The sequence below is a fragment of the Lithobates pipiens genome, unplaced genomic scaffold (assembly GCF_037356315.1).
Source record: "Lithobates pipiens isolate NorthernLeopardFrog02 unplaced genomic scaffold, aLitPip1_a1.2 Scaffold_19, whole genome shotgun sequence".
Classification (NCBI taxonomy): Eukaryota; Metazoa; Chordata; class Amphibia; order Anura; family Ranidae; genus Lithobates; species Lithobates pipiens.
In genome coordinates, this window is record NW_027507764.1 from 485,818,630 (window position 1) to 485,831,921 (window position 13,292).

General features: G+C 43.5%; 1 protein-coding gene across 3 annotated transcripts in view; it reads left to right on the plus strand.

Moving 5' to 3' along the window:
* The window catches only part of RALYL (RALY RNA binding protein like), a 1,540,715-nt gene that overhangs the window by 676,097 nt on the left and 851,326 nt on the right, over positions 1 to 13,292 (plus strand). The gene's annotated exons all lie outside the window — the stretch shown is intronic.

Consider the following 13,292-nt stretch of genomic DNA (forward strand, 5'->3'; position numbering starts at 1 on the left):
AAAAAAGGATAAAGTATTATGGCATGATAAGATAAACAGAATGAACAAATGCTCAGTTACTCGAGGTAAAAAAAGAGCAGATGGAACCCCCATACCAGCTGAACTACAGTTTGATGAGATGATGGAAATGCGTACTGAATGCAGTTACTCAAGGGAGCTCCTTCACCAACAGAGAGAGTGAGTAGCAGTTTCAGGGAATTACTTGATGTGCACCCAGGACAGCATCCTACAAAACTAAAATGTTTTTCCTATTTGTTGTTCGGGCGTGAGCCATGGTGTGAAGGATGTGATCTGTTCCTGTTGGATGATTGTTCTAGCAATCAAAGCTTCACATTAGCTAATATACTCCAAGACTACTTCTCCCTTCAGGGATTGGTGTATCGTGTACTGATTCAAATCAGATGGATCCATGAACTACAAACCTTAGCCCCAAGGGACAAGACCCTGACTCATGGAGAAATAAAGGACCAGTTAGGGGCATATATGGGTATAGGCTGGGTTGTAATCTAACTGCTGGCTTTCATTACAGTTGTGTGATCCATGGATACAGTTGTGTGTTTTGGCCATGATCTCTTCAGGTATTTTCTTAACACACAAGTTAGATTGTGTTTTCTTGTTTGGTGTGATATATTTGTGCACTGTGCTACCCAGGGCTTTCTTTCAGAACGAACCCTTAGGACACGTAGTCCCGGCACCTCCAACACTTAATGTGCCGAAGAGTCTATTGTCCTTGGTGGGGGGGGGGTCTATTTTTGAAGGGGAATTAATTGTTGCTAAGGGGGTCTATAGTTGCTGGCAGGGGATCTGTTGTTGATGGGGTGAGGGTTAACTGTTGCTGGGAGGGATCTACTGTTGAAGGAGGGGTCTATTGTTGCTGGCTGCTGGTGGATCTATTGTTGATGTTGGGGGTCTATTGAATGCTGGGCTGAATCTATTGTAGCTGGGGAGGTATTTTTCTTTCAGGAAGGGGTGTACATTGTTTCTAGGGAGGATCTATTGTTGCCGTAGAGGAGGTCTATTGTTACTGGCTGGATATTTCTTGTTATCATTAGCAAATTAACAAATGTCATATGAATTAGCATTTTAAAACAATACTTGTACTGGGAGGTGAGCAGGGGGTGGAACCAAAAGATGGTGCTCGGAGGTGGACAAGGGGGTGGAGACAAGTTGTGACTCATAAGGGGGAAAGTACCTGTACCTATTTTCTGAGAAAAAAAGCCCTGCTGCTATCTATCCTTACTCCAATCACTGTTCAAATGTTGCCACCAGGCCAACGACCTCAAACATACAGACAATGTGATTAAGAACTATCTTCAGTGTAAAGAAGAACAAGGAGTCCTGAAAGTGATAGTTTGGCCTCCACAGAGCTCTGAACTCAACATTATTAAGTCTGTCTGAGATTACATTAGGAGACAGAAGGATTTGAGGCAGCCGACATCCACAGAAGACCTCTGGTTAGTTCTCCAAGATGCTTGGAAACTAAGGCCGCGTACACACGGGCGGACTGTCTGCCCAACTTAGTCCGCCGAAACACATTAGAGCGGACAGTCCACTCGTGTGTGGGCTTCAGCGGACTTTTTCAGCGGACTGTCTGACGAACAAAGTCTTACGGAATTTCCGTAAAACTGTCCGTTCAAACTTGGTTTGAGCGGACAGTCCGCCCGTGTGTGTGCCAGTCCGCTGTACTTTCGAAATGAGCGGACTTTTCCCACCCGGAGAAAAGTCTGCTCATTTCGAGCGGGTATCCAGGTAGGCGGGGCCCCGCCGCCTGGTATGGACTTAAAGGGGAACCCCAACGCCGAAAAAAATCAGCGTGGGGGTCCCCCCCAAGTCCACAACAGACCCTTGTCCGTGCACGCTACCCGGCCGGCCAGGAAAGGGGGACGAGCGAGCGCCCCCCCTCCTGAGCCGTACCAGGCCGCGTGCCCTCAACATGGGGGGTGCCTTGGGGAAGGGGGGGCCACGCGGCCCCCCCACCCCAAAGCACCTTGTCCCCATGTTGATGAGGACAAGGGCCTCTTCCCGACAACCCTGGCCGTTGGTTGTCGGGGTCTGCGGGCGGGGGGCTTATCGGAATCCGGGAGCCCCCTTTAATAAGGGGGCCCCCGGATACCGGCCCCCCACCCTATGTGAATGAGTATGGGGTACAATGTACCCCTACCCATTCACCTGTGAAAAAAAGTACAAAAAAAAACACAACACAGGGTTAAAATATTTTATTGTACAGCTCCGGGGGTCTTCCGTCTTCGGGGGTCTTCTCGCCGGACTCCTCTGCTATCTTCTTGTAGCTCTTTTGCTAGCGGAGGAGTCCGGCTTTCTTCCTCCCCGCCGGCGGCCTCTTCTCCTGACTTCGGGGGTCTTGCCCCCCTCTTCGGTTCTTCTGCCGGGCCACCGCGCCTTCTTATAGCTCTTTTACAGGCGGTGGCCCGGTCCTCTCCCGGATTCCGATAAGCCCCCCGCCCGCAGACCCCGACAACCAACGGCCAGGGTTGTCGGGAAGAGGCCCTTGTCCTCATCAACATGGGGACAAGGTGCTTTGGGGTGGGGGGGCCGCGCGGCCCCCCTTCCCCAAGGCACCCCCCATGTTGAGGGCACGCGGCCTGGTACGGCTCAGGAGGGGGGGAGGGGCGCTCGCTCGCCCCCCTTTCCTGGCCGGCCGGGTAGCGTGCTCGGACAAGGGTCTGTTGTGGACTTGGGGGGACCCCCACGCCGATTTTTTTTCGGCGTTGGGGTTCCCCTTTAAGTCCATACCAGGCGGCGGGGCCAGCGACGTCTCCTTCGCGGGCCCCGCCTACCTGGAGACGCGCTTGAAATGAGCGGACTTTCCTCCGCGTGTGTGGGCGAGTCCGTTCATTTCAAAAGTTGAGCGGATTGTTTGGCGGACTTAGTCCGCTGTAATTAGTCCTCTCAAAAAGTGCCGTGTGTGGGCAAGTCTGTTCATTCAAAAGTTTGGACGGACTGTCTGTCGGATTGTCTGACGAACTTAGTTGGGCAGACAATCCGCCCGTGTGTACGCGGCCTTACTTGCCGTCGGCTAAATTCCTTCAAAAACTGTGTGCAGGTGTACATAAAATAATTGATTGGTGCTGTTTTGAAAACAAAGGATGGTCACACCTTTAATTTACTTTCCAATTTGTTATTTGATAAATATAAACTATTAACACTTCTATTTCTGAAAGCATTCATAGTTTACAGCATTTTATCACACCTCCCTAAACTTTGACACAAGTGTAGGGATGAGCTTTGAGTTCGAGTTGAACTCATGTTCAACTCGACCATTGCCTGTTCACCGAACATTGAACAATTTGGGGTGTTCGTGGCAAATTCAAAAAAGCTGTGGAACACCCTGTACAAGTCTATGTGGGAAATCTCAAGTGCTAATTTTAAAGACTTATATGCAAGTTATTGTCATAAAAAGTGTTTGGGGACCTGGGTCCTGCCTCAGGGGACATGTATCAATTAAAAAAAAAGTTTTAAAAACGGTCGTTTTTTGGGAGCAGTGATTTTAATAATGCTTAAAGTGAAACAATAAAAGTGTAATATTCCTTTCAATTTTGTACCTGGGGGGTGTGTATAGTATGCCTGTGAAGGGGCGCATGTTTCCCGTGCTTAGAACTGTCCCTGCACAAAGTGTCATTTCTGCAGGAAAAAAAGTAATTTAAAATCACTTGCAGCTATAATGAATTGCCGGCTCCCCGTAATACAGAGAACAGTGATTGCAAGTTATTGATAGAAAAAAAAACAAAAAAAAGTGAGGTTCCCCCAAATTCAATTACGAGGCCCTTCAGGTCTGGTATAGATATTAAGAGGAACCCGCGTCAAATAAAAAAAAAATGACGTGGGGTTCCCCCCAAATATCCATACCAGACCCTTCAGGTCTAGTATAGATTTTAAGGGGTACTTCACGCCAAATAAAAAAAATGGCATGGAGTCCCCCCTAAAAATTCATACCAGACCCTTTATCCGAGCATGTAACCTGGCAGGCCGCAGGAAAAGAGGGGGGGACGAGAGTGCCCCCCCACCTGAACCGTGCCAGGCCACATGCCTTCAACAAAGCACCTTGTCCCCATGTTGATGAGGACAAGGGCCTCGTCCCCACAACCCTGGCCAGTGGTTGTGGGGATCTGCAGGCGGGGGCTTATCTGAATCTGGACCCCCAGATCCCGCCCCCCTGTTTGAAATGGTAATGGGGTACAAAAGTACACCTACCATTTCACAAAGAAAGTGTAAAAAAATAGTTTAAAAAGACACACACACCGTTGCAAAAGTCCTTTACTAAAAAAAAAGATTCCAGTGGTGGTAATCCACTCTTGCTATCCAGCGATGGATGATCATCTCTCCGGGGTCCAGTGATGGGTGATCTCTCCCTCCGACGCAGCGCATCCATCCTCTGTCTCCACCAGAGACACTGTGGGAATCCCGGCAGCCTGACACTTCTTATCTGAGGAGGGTGGGGCCACCCGTCACCTGACCCCGCCCCCCTCTGACGCAAGGAGAAAGCCCAGCTTCCCCAATGATGTGTGGGTGACCCCGCCCCCTTCTGATGTAACGCAGGTTTCCGTTACATCAGAGGGGGCGGGGTCACCTGCACATCATTGGGGAAGCTGGGCTTTCCCTTTGCGTCAGAGGGGGTCAGGTGACGGTCGAGTGAGGGGTGGTCCCGCCCTCCTCAGATAAGAAGTGTTAGGCTGCCGGAATTCCTGCAGTGTCTCTGGTGGAGACAGAGGATGGATGTGCTGCTCTGGAGGGAGAGATCACCCATCACTGGACCCCGGAGAGATGATCATCCGGCGATGGATAGCAAGGGTGGATTACCACCGCTGGAATCTTTTTTTTTTTAGTAAAGGACTTTTGCAACGGTGTGTGTGTCTTTTTAAACTATTTTTTTATACTTTCTTTGTGAAATGGTAGGTGTACTTTTGTACCCCATTACCATTTCAAACAGGGGGGTGGGATCTGGGGGTCCCCTTGTTAAAGGGGGCTTCCAGATACTAATAAGCCCCCCGCCTGCAGACCCCCACAACCACCAGCCAGGGTTGTGAGGATGAGGCCCTTGTCCTCATCAAAATGGGGACAAGGTGCTTTGGGGGACCCCAAAGCATCCTCCCAATGTTGAGGGCATGTGACCTGGTACGGTTCAGGAGGGGGGTGCTCTCTCGTCCCCCCTCTTTTCCTGTGGCCTGCCAGGTTGTGTGCTTGGATAAATAGATTTTTAGGGGGAACTCCACACCATTTAAAAAAATAATAATTGGCAGAGTTCCCCTTAAAATCTTCAGGTCTGGTATGGATATTTGGGGGGAACCCCATGTCATTTTTTTTTAAATTCAACACGGGGTTCCCCTTAATATCCATACCAGACCTGAAGGGCCTGGTAATTGAATTTGGGGGAACCCCACACTTTTTTTTTTTTTTATCAATGACTTTCAATGACTGTTCTCTGTATTATCGGGAGCTGACAATTCGTTATAGCCGCGAGTGATTTTAAATGACTTTTTTTTCCTGCAGAAATGACACTTTGTGCAGGGACCGTTCTAAGCACGGGAAATATGCGCTCCTTCACATGCATACTATACACACCCCCCAGGTACGAAATATTACACTTCTACTGTTTTACTTTAAGCATTATTGAAATCACTCCCGAAAAAAATGCTGTTTTTAAAACTTTTTTTTGCATTGATATACGTCCCCTGGGGCAGGACCCAGGTCCCCAAACACTTTTTATGACAATAACTTGCATATTAGCCTTTAAAATGAGCACTTTTGATTTTGAACGTTCGAGTCCCATAGACTTTAATATGGTTATAAACATGAAGTTTAGGTCTGTTTGCAGGTTCTGGTGCGAACCAAACGGGGGGTGTTTGGCTCATCCATACACAAGTGTATGCATTTAGCTGCTGCAAAGGAGCAGTCACAGAACTGACCAGGCAAACTAACTTATCTTGTGAACCATACATGCTGTATGTGCTGACATAGGGTAAGCATTGTATTATCACTATATGTAGATTACAAAGCATATACACTCCTTTTGAGTTGTGTTTTGTGATCAGCTATTGCTGATCATTGCTGTTTAGTGTAATTCATGCCATTACACACATATTATGAATGTATTCAATTAGATAGCATTTACAAGATGGAAATGTCATTGTTTTAATTCATGTTTCATCTCTTTTCTACCCTTCTGGGGGTTAGGAATACCAGCCAAGAATATTTCAAACAGGAAAAAAATCCCCACATTATTATTATCATAATTCTGTCTAATATTTGTTATTTCAAAAGCGTAACTATTTCTTTTTTGTATGAAACTTTTGTTAAGACACCTTCGAAGGGAAAAATGTTCATGCATTATAAATCAGCCTATTATATTTCAGCCTCATATTTGTTATTTCCAAGGTGTGACAATATCTCTATTTTGTTAGGGCTTTTGTTAAATATCTAACCACTTCCCATCCAGACTTTTGTAAAATGACCGTTGGGCCGAACATTCGTTGTTCTGGGTGGACGTCAATGATATCCTCCTGGAATGCTCCTTGCATGCACCCCAAATGCTGATTTGCAGTGCAATCCATCACTGATCAGTGTACCAGCCGGTTGCCGGTACCATGTGATCGCTATGACTTGTCACAGCAGATCGCATGACTATTGTACAGAATAGATGGCTTCCTTTCATGCCATTCATTGTGTACGATTATGTTGCTAGCTGTGATTGGTCACAGTGATCACATGGTACAGACAGAACCAATCATAGCCCATAAGTACCATGTGATTAGCTGTGGCCAATCAAAGCTAATCACAACAATACACACTGAATTAATCTGTTTCATTCAGTAAAAATAGATGTTTATACCAGTGAAATAGTAGTACAGTGTTTTTACATACACCCTAATCACTGCCACATCAAAAAGAAAAATGTTTCAATTTCCTAATTTTTCAAAAAAAATTGGATAAATGAAATTACATCTTCAAAAAACTCACCATGCCTCTTACTAAATACATTGAACTGTCTGCTTTCCAAAAAAGGGTCATTTGGAGGATATTTGTACTGTCCTGGCATACTGTTCTGTCTTTATTTAGGAAATGAGACTGGTTATCAGTACATCAGAATTGATTGATTTTCAGATACCATACCATACCTTAGTTTGTGGGCTCTGATTTGGGTTATATTCACCAAAGAAATGTAGCAGAATACAGTCTGGCCTAAATTTATGAAGAAAGATTATTTATTTGCAAAATTGTCTAACAGAAACGAAGACACACTTCTTTAAAAAATAAAATAAAATCTTTGGTTTGTTTGTTTTAGCAAAAAAATCAGCGGTGATTAATATATATAATAATAAAGGAAACAAAGACAGGAGTAAATTATAATAAGAATGGTTGATAGATGGGGAAGGGGGAGCGATGACGCTTACCCAGAGACCAGCACACAGAGCCAAGGCTGAGGCACCTCTGACATTCCCCTATGGTGAATATGGGGGACATGTAGCAATTATTCAAAAATATATATGCATGTATAGACCATAAACATATGTATGGCAAAAAAGAGGGAAGAAAAGGGGGGGAGGGAAAAAAATGTGGGAGATACCAGGAAAGGGGAGGAAAGGAACTTAGGTCCAGGGAATTGAAAGGGAGAATGGGAAATACTGTTAAATACTTGGGGGGGGGGGGGGGTGTTAAAGGAGAAACCATGGGAGAAACAAGGAAAGGGGAGAAAAGGTACCCAGGTCCAGGGAAATGAAAAGGGGAAATACTGTTAAATACTGTTTTGGTATGAACCTTGGAAATAATTTTCCTATCTGTATTTGGATATCCTCTTTTTATCTCTTTGTATAAGTAAAAAAATGTATTTGCAAAACTTTATTTTATTCAATGTGTATTTTGTCCAATCCGTACCAAGATAGTAAATTTTCCTGCCTTTGGAGACTAGTAGGGGAATTTTCTCAGTTCTTAATTTCTCATCCTAGAGTTTATACTGAACTGGATCTACTGTTTTGGGCCACCTCTTACTTACCCAATTTGACTAGCTAGGTTAAAGCTGGCCATACACATATACTGTAGATTTCTACAGATTCTACAGGAAACAGCAAATCTAGCCTGCCAACCATTGGGTGCTGGCTGTCAAAATACCCGAGCAATGACTGCAGCCAATTAGTCCCTGCTCGGCTAACAATTTTTCCCCCAGCACCTTTGGTTTTGAAATTAAAATTTGTCAAGCCAGGTGGTGCTGGCAGAACCATCCACATATCAAATTTAAGGCTGATACAGCAGGAGATGGGAAGGAAATTTGATCTGTGTATGGCTAGCTTTAGTATCATACTAACAAGATTAGATATCTTAGCCACACATGGCACTCTACGGTTGGGGATGGAGAGGCCATAAGCCAGTTTGCATACACTGTGTCAGTACTCCTAGGACCAATACCTGGAAGAGTAGAGCAAACTCTCATCCTCGTCTGTTAGCTGTTTGGTTGTAAGCGTATACTGTAGACTCAGAGTGAGTGAACTATTATAACCCAATACATTGGACTGCAAACAAAAATGCTCAAACTTAGCAGGGACAGTAATAAACAAAACCCAGACAGACTGCACTGCCAGAAACAGCAGCAATCTGAAATTTTGCATTATAAATGGGAACATTTTACTGACAATCATTAGCAACCTGGTGTATGCATGGGTGTGTAATTCCACTGGCATCCTTTAGCTGAACCAACAGCCTATGCAGGCAAAGCAGAAACCAGGACCTGAAGATATTTTCCATATATGTACAGTACAGTGCACAAATTTTAGCTGTAAAGTAGGAATGTTTTCAAAAATCAATATTTTAATTGTTTATTTTTATCAAATTGCAAATTACAAAGTGAGTGAACAGTAGAAAAATCTAAATCAAATCAATATTTGGTGTGACTATCCTTTAGTGTCAAACCATCATCAATTCTTATATTTGCACACTTTGTACACTTGCACAAGAATTGATGCGGTTTTGAAGGCAAAGGGTGGTCACTGCAAATATTCATTTGATTTGGGATTTCTCTTATGTTTATTTACTTTCCATCTTGTTAATTAATAAAACAAAACTATTAACACTTCTATTTCTGAAAACATTATTCATTGACAGCATTTTCCACACCTGCCTAAAACGTTTGCATAGTACTATATGTTTGGGATACGAACCCAAAATAAGTATATATTTTCTGTTTTTTTGTTAACAGTAGGGAAACTGAACAGGTCAATTTGAAACCTTAGATCAAAGGATGTAGAGTATAGTAAGACTGACCATACACTGTATATTCTGATTGAACTAACTCTTCTAGATCCACCATTAACTATGCAGTGCAAGGGTTTGCCCGATCATTTGATTGGATTGTTTCATTTTGGCCTTATATCATAATATAGTTTTGGTAATTCTGTTTGAATTGGGTGGAAATGCATATTGCTCTATGTATATTTTATACTGCCTACTTTACCATTGTGTACATATAGCCAATTTTCATTTTGTATTGAGTAGGAAAGGTTTAAAACCTCTATACTGTAACCTTATTTTTGTTTTATGTCTGCGTTTCCCATTTTTTTATGTCCTGTTGATAATGGGTATCATTATTTAAAACCTCTCTATTGTATCCAAAAACTAGAAGAAAGAAGTTTTGGCAATACGTACACTGTAATTAATTTAAATTTGTAGATAGTGGAAAGTTGAATGCTTGTGGTGCTGTTAAGTTTTACTAAATTGTGTCAAATATCAGTCATGAAAACCCATGTTCAATATTTGATTAACCACTTGCTGACCAGCTGCCATCATTATACTGAGGTAGGTCGGTACGATCCCACGAGCCGTTGTAGGTGTATGTCAACTCCTTTAAGCGGGATAGCAGGCACAACACATCCTTAATAGGTGTACCCACTTTGAAGCAATGTCTCTACACTGGGTGAACTTGCATTTTGTGTGTTGCATGGACTGTGCATGTGTTTTCAGTTGCCTCATTAGCACACAAACCTATGTTATACAAAGCTTGCAGATTACATTCTTTACCTTGCCCTGAAAAAGGCCAGATTGCTTGATGTTGTGTGTGTGTGTGTGTGTAGCCATGGTTTTGCAGCTAATAACATACAATCCACAAATCACCCCTCTGACTTCATACGTTACTTCCAGAGACAATGAACAGTCTTTTGCGAGTTTTGTTTTTGTTGTTTTATTGGGGGGTACAACTTGGATAGGGATGGGAATATGAGATGCCCATAGGATAAGTCATTGCCATCATATTTGGGGATTTAGTACATTCTGATCATGTTAGAGCCAGAAGATGTACTGTGCATATTGAATTAAGTATGAATCTCCTCTTGCACCTCCATGCAGACTGTTGCTCCTCCTGTGGCACAACCTCCTCAGACTACTGTATCTAATGCCGCGTACACATGACCGGACTTTTCGAGGGACTAGGTCCGACAGACTTTCGACGGAGTTCTGACAGAGTTCTGACGGACTTTCTGAATGAACAGACTTGGCCACACACAATCACACCAATGTCCGACGGATTCAAACGTGATGACGTACGTCCGGACTAGAATAAGGAAGTTCATAGCCAGTAGCCAATAGCTGCCCTCGCGTCATTTTTGTCCGTCAGACTAGCATACACACGAGCGGATTTCTCCGTAGGAACTGGGTCCGGCGGTGTTCCGACGGAAAAATTTGAAACATGTTCCATTTCTAAAGTCTGTCGGATTTTTGCAAATCAAAAGTACGCTGCAGCCCACACACGATCGAATGGTCTGCCGGAATTGTTCCGTCGGACCCTTGATGTTGAAAAGTCCGGTCGTGTGTATGCGGCATAAGAGTTCTCCATCCATCGCCATGTGTTAGATGGAGACATCACTTTGGACCGTGTCAAAATGATGTTCTTAGATTCCTTTCATCTCCTGCCCAAAACTTGGTTCATCCTGCACAGACTTGGTTGCTCCTGCACAAAACTTGTAGTTAGTAATTGAAGCATGGCACATCCTCTTCTTTTAAGTAGTAAGGGCCCACTCTGAATAAGTGTCTCTACTGGCTCTGGTTTCTCGCTGCCACTAGGCCTGAGGCCTGCAGAACCTCTCCCCCTGGAGGCCTAGTGGGTTAAAAGCATATCTTCTAGAAATATGGACTACTGTTCCCAGCCAACCCAACTTGCAAATCATGTGCCTGCAGGCCACATCGACATGACACAGATCCCCACAGTCTCTTTTCTGATACAGGACTCCCCATCATCCACTGTATGTTTGATGAAGACTCTGCTAATGACCGTGTGATAGCAAAGTTCCCTCACAGACTTCCTGGCACCTCCAGCCCTCCACTGTGGTAACATTCACTGACCTTCCACAGCCCTGATTGCTTGAGAAGGAAATTAACCGGGCCATTCCTTTCCGACAGCTTCACCTGCCCCTCTGCTCCAGGAGTTCTCTACAATCCAACCTAATTTTAGAGCTGTTTTTTTTTGTTTGGCATGTGTTGCCGTTTTTAATGCTGTATTTTTTGATAAATAAATACCTGATTTTTTAACGATAGTACACCATTGAGAATCTCCTTCTTCCTGATCCTCTGGACCCGTGAGTTGCGCCAAATGCATCTAGATGCACAACTGCTGTGTATGTGAGATGCGCAACTGCTGTGTGCATGGAGGTATGTACCCGTGGCGCATATCTGGTGCCCAGAAGCGGTGGCCAACACACAGGAATGACATCACGCCCCTCCAGGAAGTTGCTTGTACTGCTGCTAATTTCTTCCCACCACCATGCCCCGCTCACTGTTCTCTATGGAAGAGATGATCCTTATTTGCAAATTAAGATATTTTTTGTTTATTTTTACCTGGGGTGGTGTTTGTGTGGGTCATGTGTGTATGTCTAAATTATTCGGCCTTAAAACACACACCTTCCTGTCTATGGATTCAGTTCTGAGCTAATGTATATTGCTTCCTGCTTCATTGTGTGTGTATATATATATATATATATATATATATATATATCTATAGATGTAGTTTCTTGTGTCCACCAGCAGAGAGAAGTTAGGTAGATGCCACACTCCCAATTCTGGAGGCATAATAATGGCCTAGCACAGGGGTCTTCAAACTATGGCCCTCCAATTGTTCAGGAACTACAATTCCCATCATGTCTAGTCATGTCTGTGAATGTCAAAGTTTTACAATGCCTCATGGGATGTGTAGTTACGCAACAGCTGGAGAGTGGTAGTTTGAAGATTCCTGATCACTATATCTTGTCTTAAAAAAATGTGTTTTTCATGTGCCTTGTATAATGCCCAAGAAATATTGTTGTAAAATACAAGTGGATCATGGCACATCTACATTCCAAATTTGGCGCTAAAGATGGTCATGCACTATGCAATCTGATTGGCCAATCTCTGTACAACTCGATATTTAGGCAAAATAGATAATAGGAAGAAGCACTTGAACAATTAATTCCAACTAGAAAAGCTACCATTTCTGGGGAAATTGTGTGAAGTGTTCTTGCCTCTGCCTACATTTCAGAAAAAACATCATTTTTTTTTCTAAAATGATTTTTTTGATAACGATTATTTTTTTTAAATTAAATAATAATAAATTTTTTCCCCCAAAAAAATTTCTTCAAATTTTCATAAAAAAAAAAAAAATCAAATTTCCTACTTTCATAATTCCCCTCAGAGCTGTGTGGGAGGAGCTATAATTTCCCTCAGAGATGTGTGGGAGGAGCTATAATTCCCCTCAGAGCTCTGTGGGAGGAGCTATAATTCCCCTCAGAGCTGTGTGGGAGGAGCTATAATTCCCCTCAGAGCTGTGTGGGAGGAGCTATAATTCCCCTCAGAGCTGTGTGGGAGGAGCTATAATTCTCCTCAGAGCTGTGTAGGAGGAGCTATAATTATCTTCAGAGCTGTGTGGGAGGAGCTATAATTCTCATCAGAGCTGTGTGGGAGGAGCTATTATTCTCATCAGAGCTGTGTGGGAGGAGCTATAATTCTCCTCAGAGATTTTGTGACTTCCCACTCTAGTTTTGAACATTTCTCCATTCATTCCCATGGGACAAATTTCACCGCAAAAATGACGATTTCAAAAAAAAATTTTTAAATGAATTCATTTGTTCAAAAAAAATTATTTTCTTCAAATTTTCATTTTTTTTATTTTTTTTTAATTTCCGAATTTCATAATTCCCTTCAGAGCTGTGTGGGAGGAGCTATAATTCCCCTCAGATCTGTGTGGGAGGAGCTATAATTCCCCTTAGAGCTGTGTGGGAGGAGCTGTCATTCCCATCAGAGCTGTGTGGGAGGAGCTATCATTTCCC